At 38.3% G+C, this 12519-nt stretch overlaps 1 pseudogene; it reads left to right on the forward strand.

Annotated features, from left to right (window-relative positions):
* The first annotated feature begins 5245 nt into the window (after positions 1–5245).
* Positions 5246–8252, forward strand: LOC139084044 (uncharacterized; annotated as a pseudogene).
* The last annotated feature ends 4267 nt before the right edge of the window (positions 8253–12519 follow it).

Genomic DNA, 12519 nt, shown 5'->3' on the forward strand with positions numbered 1-12519 from the left:
CCTGGTTAATCTCTTCAAGTCAATGACTTTAGGAGAACAAATTTCTAGAAAGAGTATATTGTCTGCATATTTCTCTAAATGTCTTTGCTCTGGGGTCTAACTTCAGAGATGGTACAAGAAGCGAGTTTCCTAAATTACAGTCAGTTCTTAGAGTTTCGTTATACGATCTTAGAAAAACAATTTAATGCATATCTGTTTGTTGCTAGCATATTTTTCTAATATTGCATATGTTAAAAATATCTGGGAATATCGTTAAGATTTTTAAGATATCCATATTTATTTTCTTATTACTAATCACAAGGAATATCTCAGCAGTGTGCTACAGCCTTATTGAATATAGAAGCAGACGTGGGGTGTCATAATGTTGAAAAGCCAAAAAAAGAGAGACAAATATACAGACTTTTGAATACTATAAGCCACAACCTACAGCAATCAAAATGTCAACAGAATCATAGTAAAGAAGATAATTTCTTGGATTTGAATTTAAAGCTTGACTATATTTTATGAAATGAGAAAATCAGTCGGATGTTACAACTTTAGAAAGAAACAGATCAACAAAGCACAAAATATTATACATGAAAATATTGCAGACAATTTCAGTGCCCTGCACATATCCCCAGGCACGAGCTTTTTTAGTATGTGCTCATGATTTCCTTTGAAAAGCAGCTGTGACTCTGAGGGTTTTCTCTAGTCTTATAATCTTGTGTGAGCCCTTCATTTCTGCTGCATTGTGACGAAAATAAGTCAGACGGCACTCCTAGACTTAAGTCTTAGGAAAGTTGTTTTTGTTTTTGTTTTTGTTTTTTGGTGAGGAAGATTGACCCTGAGCTAACATCTTTTGCCAGGCTTCTTCTTTTTGCTTGAGGAAGATTGTCGCTGGAGCTAACATCTGTATATGTGGGAAACCTCCATAGCGTGGCTGGATTAGGGGTGTGTAGGTCTGCATCTGGGACCTGAACTCGCAAATCCTGGGCTACTGAAGACAAGCATGTGAAGTTAACCATTACACCACCAGGCTGGCCCCAAGACTACCCTTTTTGATGGGAAAATCTGCAAAGGCATATTGTAATAGGTGTAGACTTAGAAGGGGGTGGAACTGGGACCATTTTTATCCCAATCTCTGGCTGCATTTATTCATGAATATCTCACAGCTAAACATGTTCAGCTCCATCTCAGAATTCCCAAAAGTTACTTCCAATCATGACAGTAGTCTCAGTGAACAAGTATATCATTTTCTGCATCAGATCTGGATGTAGTTCTTGAGATATGGCACTTTGATTCTGACAACCATAAACTGAAAAAACAAAGTTTCCCCCGAATTCTAATACTGAATATACAATGGTGAAACATGGACAGGGTAACAGTAGTAAACACTTCCATTAAAAAATTAAAGGAAGGGCTGGCCCAGTGGCGTAGTGGTTAAGTTCATGTGCTCCACTTTGGCAGCCTGGGGTTCACTGGTTCAGATCCCAGACATGGACCCATGCATAGCTTATCAAGCCATGCCGTGGCAGGCATCCCACATATAAAGTAGGGGAAGATGGGCATGGATGTTAGTAGGGCCAATCTTCCCCCCCCTCAAAAAAAACTCAAAATGAAGCTCATGCATGTCACTGAACCAGAGCACTTTTGAAATTTCACCAGTCCACTTTACCTGGTCTCCTTACTTCACAGGAAGAAAATAGTCCTTATTTAGGACCCTATTCCCGTAGAGCTTTTTTCGGTTATGTTCTCATCCATCTGGGATGTCTTTCTTTCTCTACCTTGACCAATTTTAAAATAGAATTTGGAAATATGCTTTTGACCAATTTTCGGAAAGTTGTTCTAGTCTATAGAAAATTGGAGGCCAATGTGAGCCTTGTTTTGTTTTTTTTTAATTTTTTTGAACTTTGAACAATTCCAATGTCTTTTAGTACAGGCTTATAGAACTTTTGATAACTGAAAAATTTTGTAATCTGTTCATGAGTCTGATTCAAGTCCACAATTCACTTTAGACCACCCTCTCTTTCAGACTTAATTGAGCTACTTTGAGTGTAGCCAGTGACCTTATATTGTGGGCCAATGGCCTTATGATTCCTAACAGAATTTGCTTTAGAAGAGTCTCTACTGGGCACCACTTTAATTATTTCAAAAGTCTTGTAAAAGAGGTCCTACACCCACATCTTTGATCTGAATTTTAGGCTGAGTCTATATCTTCCCAACAGCAACCTTGATTTGAAAAGTCGGATATGAGAAATGGTTTTATTTCCCAACTTAGTAAGTTATGACCCTCTATATTTCTTCTATAAATTCTGCTTATAAATTAGATAGTTTTTCTTTAGTTCTTCTATTTCTTTTGGGATATTGCCATATGGAAATAAAATACAACTAGCTGACACTTTCAACATTCTACTTCAAAAAACTTCATTACTCAGTTCCAAAAGTTCACTGGATATATTTCCTATATTTTAATTTACAGCAGGTGACTGTTTTACCAATTGTTTCAAGACTATCCAATGTGGGTTGTCATTTTTCTAGTAATCTTCTCTAGCCCCTATCTATAGCTCAATGCCAATGTCACATAATTTAAGCTTTTGTTATGGCAATAACTCTCTTCTAGGCCCCAATTCTGTATTAGATAGATCTTACTGTCCAACAAACCACCGTAAAACTTAGTGACTTAGAGAACTTCATTTATGTTATACTGCAGTTAATTTAATTAGCTTAAATATGAATTTGTGGTTATCAGATTATCATAAATCTTTTGTGTAACGTAAAAGACAGTTCAATATACTAATAGATCTGATAAAGTATAAGGAATTGCCTAAGAAGAAGTACAAATAACAATTAGTGTAAGACTAGTAACCAGTATTAACAAGGTCATATGAAATTCTCATATTATTTATTCTGCTATTTGTGTATATGTATACACAAACACAAACAAGAGAATTATACTGGTGTCAGACTGGTGTCAAATTCAAAGGCAACACAGTCATGACAATACAGCAGTAATTTAAGGAAAAAGGTGTGAATCAAGAATAGAATATCTGGCAGAGCTCTCCTCCTAGTATTAAAGCTATTACTTAAAATAAGCTGTAAACATCAAGGATTCAAATAACACTATACTCATGAATTTTCTTGGGGAGTATACTAGAGAACGTGCTCCCTTCAATCAAAAGAGGTGTGGGTAAACCTCAGCAAAAGTACTGATGGTGAGCAGTTAGTATAACTAATTGTAATTCTAACATCAAACCAAGGGTAGAGACAAAGACGAAAGAAAATATTTAATTAAAAGTTATGTATTCTGACAAAGTACAGATAATGAACATGTAAAAAAATGAGAGAGAGATAAAGGGAGCTGGAAAGAGGAAAGTAAAATATGCTCATTGATTGTTGTATAGATGGTAGGTTGGTGTCAAAAGACAAATGAACAGGGGCTGGCCCCGTGGCCGAGTGGTTAAGTTCGCGCGCTCCGCTGCAGGCGGCCCAGTGTTTTGTTGGTTCGAATCCTGGGCGCAGACATGGCACTGCTCATCAGACCACGCTGAGGCAGCGTCCCACATGCCACAACTAGAAGAACCCACAACGAAGAATACACAACTATGTACCAGGGGGTGTTGGGGAGAAAAAGGAAAAAAATAAAAAATCTTTAAAAAAAAAAAATGACAAAATGAACAATTTGGTAATAAAGCTGAGAGCCCATTGATTATATGGGATGTGGAATATATTTATATATTTTTAAGAAGTACCTTATAATATCACAATAATATACAGATAACTTTTATCAGGTATAGGAGAATACCCAAATTATTCAAAGGCTCTTTGTTAGAAAAGGATCTCAGAGAAACTGGTGTCAGGTGAGTAAACTAAAATGCTACTTCCTCCCATTTAGAGTGGGAAATTGTGAAAGCCAGGTGATAATTGGAATCCTAGCCACTATAAAGTGATGCCATTTTCCTGGGTATTTCCTCAGTCACCGTGTGAATAATTAGTTGGTAAATACTTAGGAACTTACAGAAATCTGGTATTTGTTTCCTGATCTGTGAAGACATTGTTGAAAGAAGACCCTGGGATATCTCTCTTCAAAGGCCAACCAAGATCATACATCAGAAGCAATACGGTTTTCCAGGGGGAATTTCAGAGGTTAACACAATTCTCCAAGACAAGAGGAGGCAAAATGGGTGGTCCCATAATGTCTTCATCCAATTCACTATTTAGTCCCTTTAAAATCCAAACCAATCAAGGAGTTCGGATACTATGCTTAATGTTGTATTTTTGTAGAAATAGATCAACATAGCTTCTGGTCCTTAATATGTGCCTGCTGACCTGGAAATACTTTCTTTTCAATTTTCCTCAATAGAAAAGATCAAAGCAGTTCTCCGTTACATAGGAAGAACAGTGTCAAACATTCTCTCGCCTCAGAAAACACAGGGAGATCTTAATCATTTTTAAATTTTGTGCAGTACACTGATCCACTGTGATGATGAAATGAAAAGCAAACATAGTAAATATGAATGTGTAAGTACTCTGGGTACCCTTTTAATACACGTGTGCTAGAGAGTGAAATATATAGAAAGTTTACAACAAAGATGCCCTAAGATTCTGGAGAAAGCCATGCTTTGATCATTCCCGAAATAACTGCCTTTTGAAAGAAAAAAATAAAAGCTCTTGCCATAGTCTTAGGCCTTTGTAAAGACTGAGCATCTGACCATTCATCATCAAATGAAAATATGCCCAGGACTGCCTATCATGAACTTAGTATTGTCATTTCTTTGAGCCATAATATTGAATAGGTGCAGCAGCAATCCATTGCATGATGGAAAAAGTGGCTTTGAAATCATTCCTCGGATATTTCAGAAGACGCAAATAATTTTCATGAACCAGTGGCCAAGCTTCTCATGTCACCTATCTCGGTCATAGCAACATCTCTTCTTCAGCGCACATCTATTGACTTACAGGAGGTTGTCTATGGCCCTGTTCTGGAGGATAAGACAAACTTAAATCTGTCTTAAAACATTGGTGTGGCTTACCTACTTCCCCACTCAGGGGATGGCTCTACCACTCAGGGATAGCCCTAAAGGAAAGAGTTGAGGGAAAATCCTCTATGAAAGAAGAGCTTTGAGTATTTTATTTAGTCATTTGTTGAATGTGGAAAGAGAATAGCTTGAGGTATACGTGTACAGAGAATCCTGACCAGGGAAAATGGCTTGGCTGGCCGGTCATTAGTCTGGAGGGAGAAAGACTGGACAATCAGAGACAAAGAAGTATGGGAAAGAAACAAGTGAGTAGACTTATATATGTGAAATGGGGACACAGTTATACCTCTTATTATTTAACATCAGAAAGCATCCTCCACAAAGGAGACACTCAACAATCAGGGAGACAGGATGACTCATCACGTGGATATGAAACATCCTCTCTTCTCAGTCACTCCAGTGTTGGCCCACTGATCCCAAAATGGTGTGACCATGGTGGCTATTTGTAGGCACAAAAGCACAGGCTTCTCTTTCCCAAGACTATTCAAGTTACTCACGTTGCTCAATGCTCATCCTGTTGGCAGCCAATCACTTTGTATGGTATCATCCCTCAAAGAGACTAGCTAGCTATTTGATAGCAAAATGATTACATCACACTTTTTCTCTGAACTGGAGTGGGCAATTTGTCTTTATCAGAATTGACAGCTACTCCAGACACCAATTTGCCTTTTAAGAACCTCAGCATTTCTGCCAGTGCTTCCATGAAAGAGGCCGTAGATTATCTAATTTCCTAGATTAACTAATTTCTTGGCAGAGGATACAGTATAAGACCAATGAACTGATTTTAAGGCAAATAAATTTCAATAATGGATTCCTTTTCTTGGAACCAGGACCTCTAAACATACATACAGAACCCATTGTGTAGACAGAAAGCACAAATTCCCCGGATACGTCGCTGTGACTAATAGTATTGGCACAGGGATTTACTTCCACCTATTTGTTTCTGAAGTCAAATATTTTACCTATTTTGGAATAGGGCTATACAATATTTAGTGATTTAGCATGTATACTATGTCCTGAATGTATACAGGACACGCTACTTGTTACAGCATGTACGTAGCATGTATACTAAGTCAAATTCCATGCCAGTGGATCGAATAATCTTAAACTCTTAAATAGTGCTACTAATTTAGGACCTATAAGTATGTACTTTTTTCTATTGAAGGGATTATGTTTAGTTCCTCTGTCAGGCCCCTATAGGTGAATCGCAGTATAAGCAGTTAGAATTTTGGAGCCAAGTCCTAACATTCACTGCGGATAACTACTCTTCTTTTGAGAAACAACTTTTGGCCTGCTACTGGGTCTTAGTAGAAACTGAATGCTTAACTACGGACCGCCAAGATACCATGCAACCTGAACTGTCCATCATGAACTGGGTTTTATCTGACCTACCAATTCATAAAGTTGGGCATGCACAACAGCACTCCATCATCAAAAGGAACTGGTATATACATGATCGGGCCCAAGCAGGTCCTGAAGGCACAAGTGAGTTACATAAAGAAGCAGCCCATGGTCCCCATTCACACTATGCTGCCTTCTCTCTGCTAGCCTACACCTATGGTCTCATGAGGAATTCTCTACAATCAGTTGACAAAGGAAGAGAAAACCTGGGCCTGGTTCACAGTTGGTGCAGGCACCACATGAAAGTGGACAGCTGCATCACCATCCACCCTTTCTGGGATATTGCTGAAGAACAGTGGTGAAAGAAAATCTTCCCAGTGGGCAGAACTTTGAGCAGTGCACCTGGCTGTTCACTTTGTTTGGAAGGAGAAATGGCCAGAAATTATACACACATCTGAAAAGATTCATGGGCTGGGGCAAATAGTTTAGCTGGATAGGCAGACTTGGAAGGCACATTATTGAAAAATTAGTGACAAGGAAATTTGGGGAAGAGGTATATAGATAGACCTCTTTGAATAGGCAAAAATGTAAATGTATTTATGTCCCATGTGAATACTCTCTAAAGGGTGACCTCAGCAGAGGAGAATTTTAATAATCAAGAGAATAGTCTGTGGATACCAGTCAACCTCTTTCTCCAGCCACCCTTGTCATTGACCAAAGGGCTGTGAATAAAGTGCCAAGGTGTTAGGGATGGAGGTTATGTGTGGCTTCAGCAACATGGCCTTCCACTCCCCAAGGTTGACCTGGCTATCACCACTGCTGAGTGCCCAATCTCCCAGCAGCAGAAATGAACACTGAGACCCAGATTTGGCACTCTTCCACAGGGTGATTAGAAAGTTACCTGATAATGAGTTGATTATATTGGACCTTTTCCATCATGGAAGAGCAACATTTTGTCCCTACTGGAATAGGCATTTACTCTGGAAATGAAATTGGCTTGTCTGCATGCAATGCTTCTTTCAAAACTACCATTTATTGACTTACAGGATGCTTTCTCCACTGTCATGGTGTTGTACACAGCATTGCTGCAGATCAAAGAACTCACTTCACAGCAAAGGAAGTACAGGAATGGACCTATGCTTATGGAATTCATTGGTCCTACCATGTTCTCCACCACCCTGATGCAGCTAACTTGATAGAATGATGGAATGGCCTTTTAAAGTTTCAGTTACAGTGCCAATTATGTGACAATACGTGGCAGGGCTGAGACAAGCTTCTTGAGAAGCTTGTATAGGTTCAGCATTTAATATATGATGCTGTTTCTCCCATAACCAGGATTCATTGGTCCAGGAATCAAGGCGTAGAAATGGGAGTGGCACCATCCATAATTACCCCCTGTAATCCATTAGCAAAATTTTTGCTACCTATTCCCTTAACTTTGTGCTCTGCTGGCCTAGAGATCTAAGGTCTAGAGGGAAGAATGCTTCCATCAGGAAAAAAAAATGATTTCATTACATTGGAAGTTAAGACTGCTGCCCAGCCTCTGTGGTCTCCTCATGCCTCTAAATCAACAGGCAAAGAAAGGAGTTACTGTGCTGGCTGTAGTGATTGATCCTGACTACCAAGTGGGAAACTGTACTACTACTCCACAGTTGAGCGAAGAAAGAACATGTCTGGAATACAGGAGATCCCTAGTATTACCATGCCCTGTAATTAAGGTCAATGGAAAATTAAAACAGCCCCTCCAGGCAGAACTACTAATGGCCCATACGCTTCACGAATGAAGGTTTGGTTCACCCCATCAGTTAAAAACCTGAGAATACTGAGGTGCTTGCCGAAGGCACAGGGAATATGGAATGGATAATGGAAGAAAATAATTACAAATAACAGCTATAACCACTGACCAGTGTTGACACAAAATAACCAATAACCATTCCATAGATAAGAGAAATAGGGTGAGTTTTACTAGAGCCAGAGTGAGGATTACAACCTGGGATGGCCTTTTCCAGAAAGGAAGAAAGCATTCCAGAGAAGCATGGTTTTCAGTACAGTCTTATATGTTTTTGGAACAAAGAACATATATTAAACAAGCCCAGGATACACATCTATCAAAGTTTCAAAAAGATATTCAGTTACAAATCACCAGGTCAACAAGACCCTGACGTTGGGAAAGCGATTAATATGGGTGTTAGCAACAGAGCATTAGCAATGGGGTGTAGGAGGGGAGGGGAAGTGTACATTCGTATCTTAAGAGAGTGCATTCTTTACTTGAAAGATTCAAGCAGATGTACAATGTATGTTTGATAGACCATAAGTCAGGCTTTTTTAGTTCAAGGCAAATCAGTTTTGGACCCAAATAGTTACCCCATATACCTCAATACGGGAAAATCTCTTGTCACCAGTTACAGAAACAAAGACCACAATTGTCATGAGTATATATCCTCTTAGTTTGTTATGAATACATTTGTGTGTGTGTGTGCAAGCATATACATATATATATATATACACACATATATAGAAGCAGATATATATATAAGCACATCTTTGTTTTCTTTCTTCTCTTATTACCTTATCATGTAACATATTGACTTTATATCATGGCCTTTAAGCATTATTAATTTTGTATCATAGTGTTGAAGTTATATGATATCAAAGAGAAGAGTGAACATCACTCGGGACTCTACTTCCTATTCTGAGGAAGGGTTAGTACATTTTCAGTTGTACACAGGATAGTTGTATCATGTTGGGTGGAATTATGATCTTCTTATTGTCTTTATCTGGATATTAAGTATGGTTTAAGGAGATGCATAAGGGAGTCAAGTTGACAAGGGGTGGATTTGTGATGGTTAATTTATGGGCCAATTTGACTAGGCCATGGAGTACCCTGCTTTCTGCTTAAACATTAACTCTGGGTGTGCCTGTGAGGATGTTTCCATAGGAGATTAGCATTTGAATTGGTGGACTGAATAAAGCTGATGGCCCTCCCCAAAGTGGGTGAGCATCATCCAATCCATTGAGGGCCTAATAGAACAAAAAGGCAGAGGAAAGTCAAATTCACTGCCAGATTGTTAAACTAGGATGTTTATATTCTCCTCCCTTCATCACTTGTGGCTCTCAAGCCTTCAGACTCAAACTGGAATCTATACCATCAGCTCTCTAGTTCTCAGGCATTTGAACTACACTATTGGCTTTCCTGTGTCTCCAGCTTGCACACTGCATATCATTGGATTTCCTAGTCTCAATGATCACGTGAGCCAATATCTTATAATAAATCTTGTTTATATTGTCTTGTGTGTGTGTGTATATATATATATATATATATACACATATATATATATCAGTATATATGCTATCTTTCTCTGGATACACCTAGTACAGCTCTTACAATCAATAACTCTGGGGGACAGGAAAGAATCAAGATTGGGCAAAGAGAGGAGCTGGGCTGCAGTGCAGTCATACAGTGTCTTAGCACACTCCATGAAGTGCTATAAAACTGGGAAAGCCTTCAGAGTTGTCACAATTTGGAGTGAGGAGGCTGGACCTTTATACCCCTGCACCGATCAGTCTTTAATATAGGTTTTCAGGAAAGGAAGCCCGATCTTTCCAAAAATGGCTGTCTTTGCAGCCAAGGGCAAGTCCCCAAGAGGACTGGCTGTGAGCCCATAAAGTTTCTACAGCTAAAAGAATAAATCTTTCAGTCTTGAAGGGGGATCCGGGTGGTAAAGCAGATAGATACCTAAATCTGAAGCTTAAACTACCACCTAGTTACTTTGTGTTTCTCAGGCCAGTGGACCGGAAGACAAAAAAAAGAAGTTATTCTATTGGCAGAGGAAATACACAGTGATTATCATGGGGAGGTGGGACTGCTTGTACAAAATGGATGCATATGTGAATTTGAGGTATTCAATATGGCATTTCTTCTTGCTTCCATGCCTAGTGCAAATGGTGAATGGGCAATTGCAGGAAACATGGAGTGATAAGGGCAAGACCATCAAAGATGCAGATCACACAGGCATGAAAGTTTATGTCACATAACCAGGAAAACAAATTTTTCTAGGTACATCCCTTGTTGAGTGTGATGGAAAACTAGAAGAGACGGTAGAGAAGAAAGTGGTGACTATTAAGGACAGTTGCAGGGTGGAATCTACAGAATATCTCTCTAGTTGTTGTGCATGAAGTCTTTTGTAGAGATTGCATTCCCTGAAAGTCATTAGCACAGGAATATTTATGTTTCAAACATGAGCAGATCAGCTTGGTATGACTGGTGGACTGCTACAGGAAACTTTGATACTTTGAATTACATCCTCTCCATCTCACCTAGGATTTCAGGCATTTTGGGATACACTGGTCCCTTGGAGCCTTGAACTCACTTTGGCTTGACAGTATTTTCTCTCTGATGTGTGCACTGCTTCTCTGCCTCCTGCTCTCAGGCTCTTCAGACACTACAGATCATGGCAGAACTTGCACATACAACTTGCAGAGGTATTAACATCCCAAGTGCCAAGATTCTTCCAGTGGAAGATGACAGGTAATTAATAAACATTTCCAACTCTCATTATTTAGTCAGACAAGGCATTCTTTATATATTCAGGAGGTCCCAGAGGAATTCAACCTCACTACCTACAGACCCATTTGAATAATGCCTTTTGATGTTTTGAATCTCAGGGCAAAAATGTGTGAGTGTGTTAACTCTAGTGACAATCTGAAAGATGTATTTTCATGAGTTCTGAGATTGAATCTAATTGTATTGCCTCGACATATTGGAAAATTCTGAGATTTCTTCTGCTTAAATGTAAAAACATTTTTTTCTCCATTTCTAATATGAGAATTTCATTTGCTCAATTACTTCCTTGGTATTTTCTTGGATATTCTGCCCTTTGGTCTTAAGTCTGCATTGAAGGGAGACACTACTTTGAAGACTGACTTCTTTTGAAGGCAAAAGACTTCTAGTCTTCACTCTATGTGCTGAACTCTCATCACTTCTGTACTCCCCTATATCACTGCATTGTGAAGAACGCTCATTGAGTTCAAAGAAAGCTCTACCACATGGATGAAGAAAAGCAGAATAAATCAGGGAATAAGAGTCAAGCAGCTGTACATGCTACTCTTGTTTTCCTATTCTTGCTCTACCTGCTATTTCATCCCATGAACAGCACACATCAAAAGCAGAGCAACCTAAAAATAAATTAAAATTCTCTGGAAATTTTAATTCTATTTAAATGATCAAATTGTGCCATTTAGGATCAGTTTGTTTAATTCAAAATAAAAATCAAACATTCACTTGTTGACTCCTTTCAGATTTTTAGATATCTTTAGTAAAACATTATTTAATTAAAATATGAAGAAAATATTGCTGATAAAACTTGAATGACAATTTTAAGTAAGTACTATGGTATTTCTATAGTAAATATTTTTCAACTGTGATTATTTTAACCTCTAAGAGTAGTGTTCAATTTTATCCCATTATGTAAATTCAGGGCACTTGAATAATTTAGATCACCACTTTTGAAATAATCTTTTTCAGTTTAAATGATGAGTCTTTCAGAATTTCTCCTTCTTCCCTCCTTCTTAGAAAATATAGATACAGCAAGAAGATGGCCATCTTCAAGACAAGAAAAGAGGCTTCAGAGGAAACCAAACCTGCCAACACCTTGATCTCAGTCTTCTAGCCTCCAGAACTGTGAGGAAATAGATTTCTATTATTTAAGCCACACAGTATACTGTATTTTGTTATGCCAGCCCCAGAAAACTAATACCTCTGGCCTGAGGTGTTTATTGATACACATCAGGTGAATGCAAATTCAACTCATAATACCCTAATCTAAGGCCAAGCATTCATAAGTCTGATAGTACTGACTTTTTAAGACAAAGTTGATTAATTAGTGCTCTTATTCATTATTAATGAGAGTATAAACTTGAGCAATATCTGGAAAATTCAAAGATAATAAGTTAGAGGATACTCATTCTTTTCTACTCAGAAATTCCACTTCCAGACATCTATTCTAAAGAAGTACTTGTAATTAAATACAAGGAGACACATTCAAGGATATTTCATTACAGAAGCATTGTTTATAATAGCAAGATGTAAAAATAATGGAGACTTCTTCAATAAGAATGCCATCATCAGTTGAACTGAATAAAGTAGACATATTTGCGTTAACAA

The sequence above is a fragment of the Equus przewalskii genome, chromosome 6 (assembly GCF_037783145.1).
Source record: "Equus przewalskii isolate Varuska chromosome 6, EquPr2, whole genome shotgun sequence".
Taxonomy (NCBI): Eukaryota; Metazoa; Chordata; class Mammalia; order Perissodactyla; family Equidae; genus Equus; species Equus przewalskii.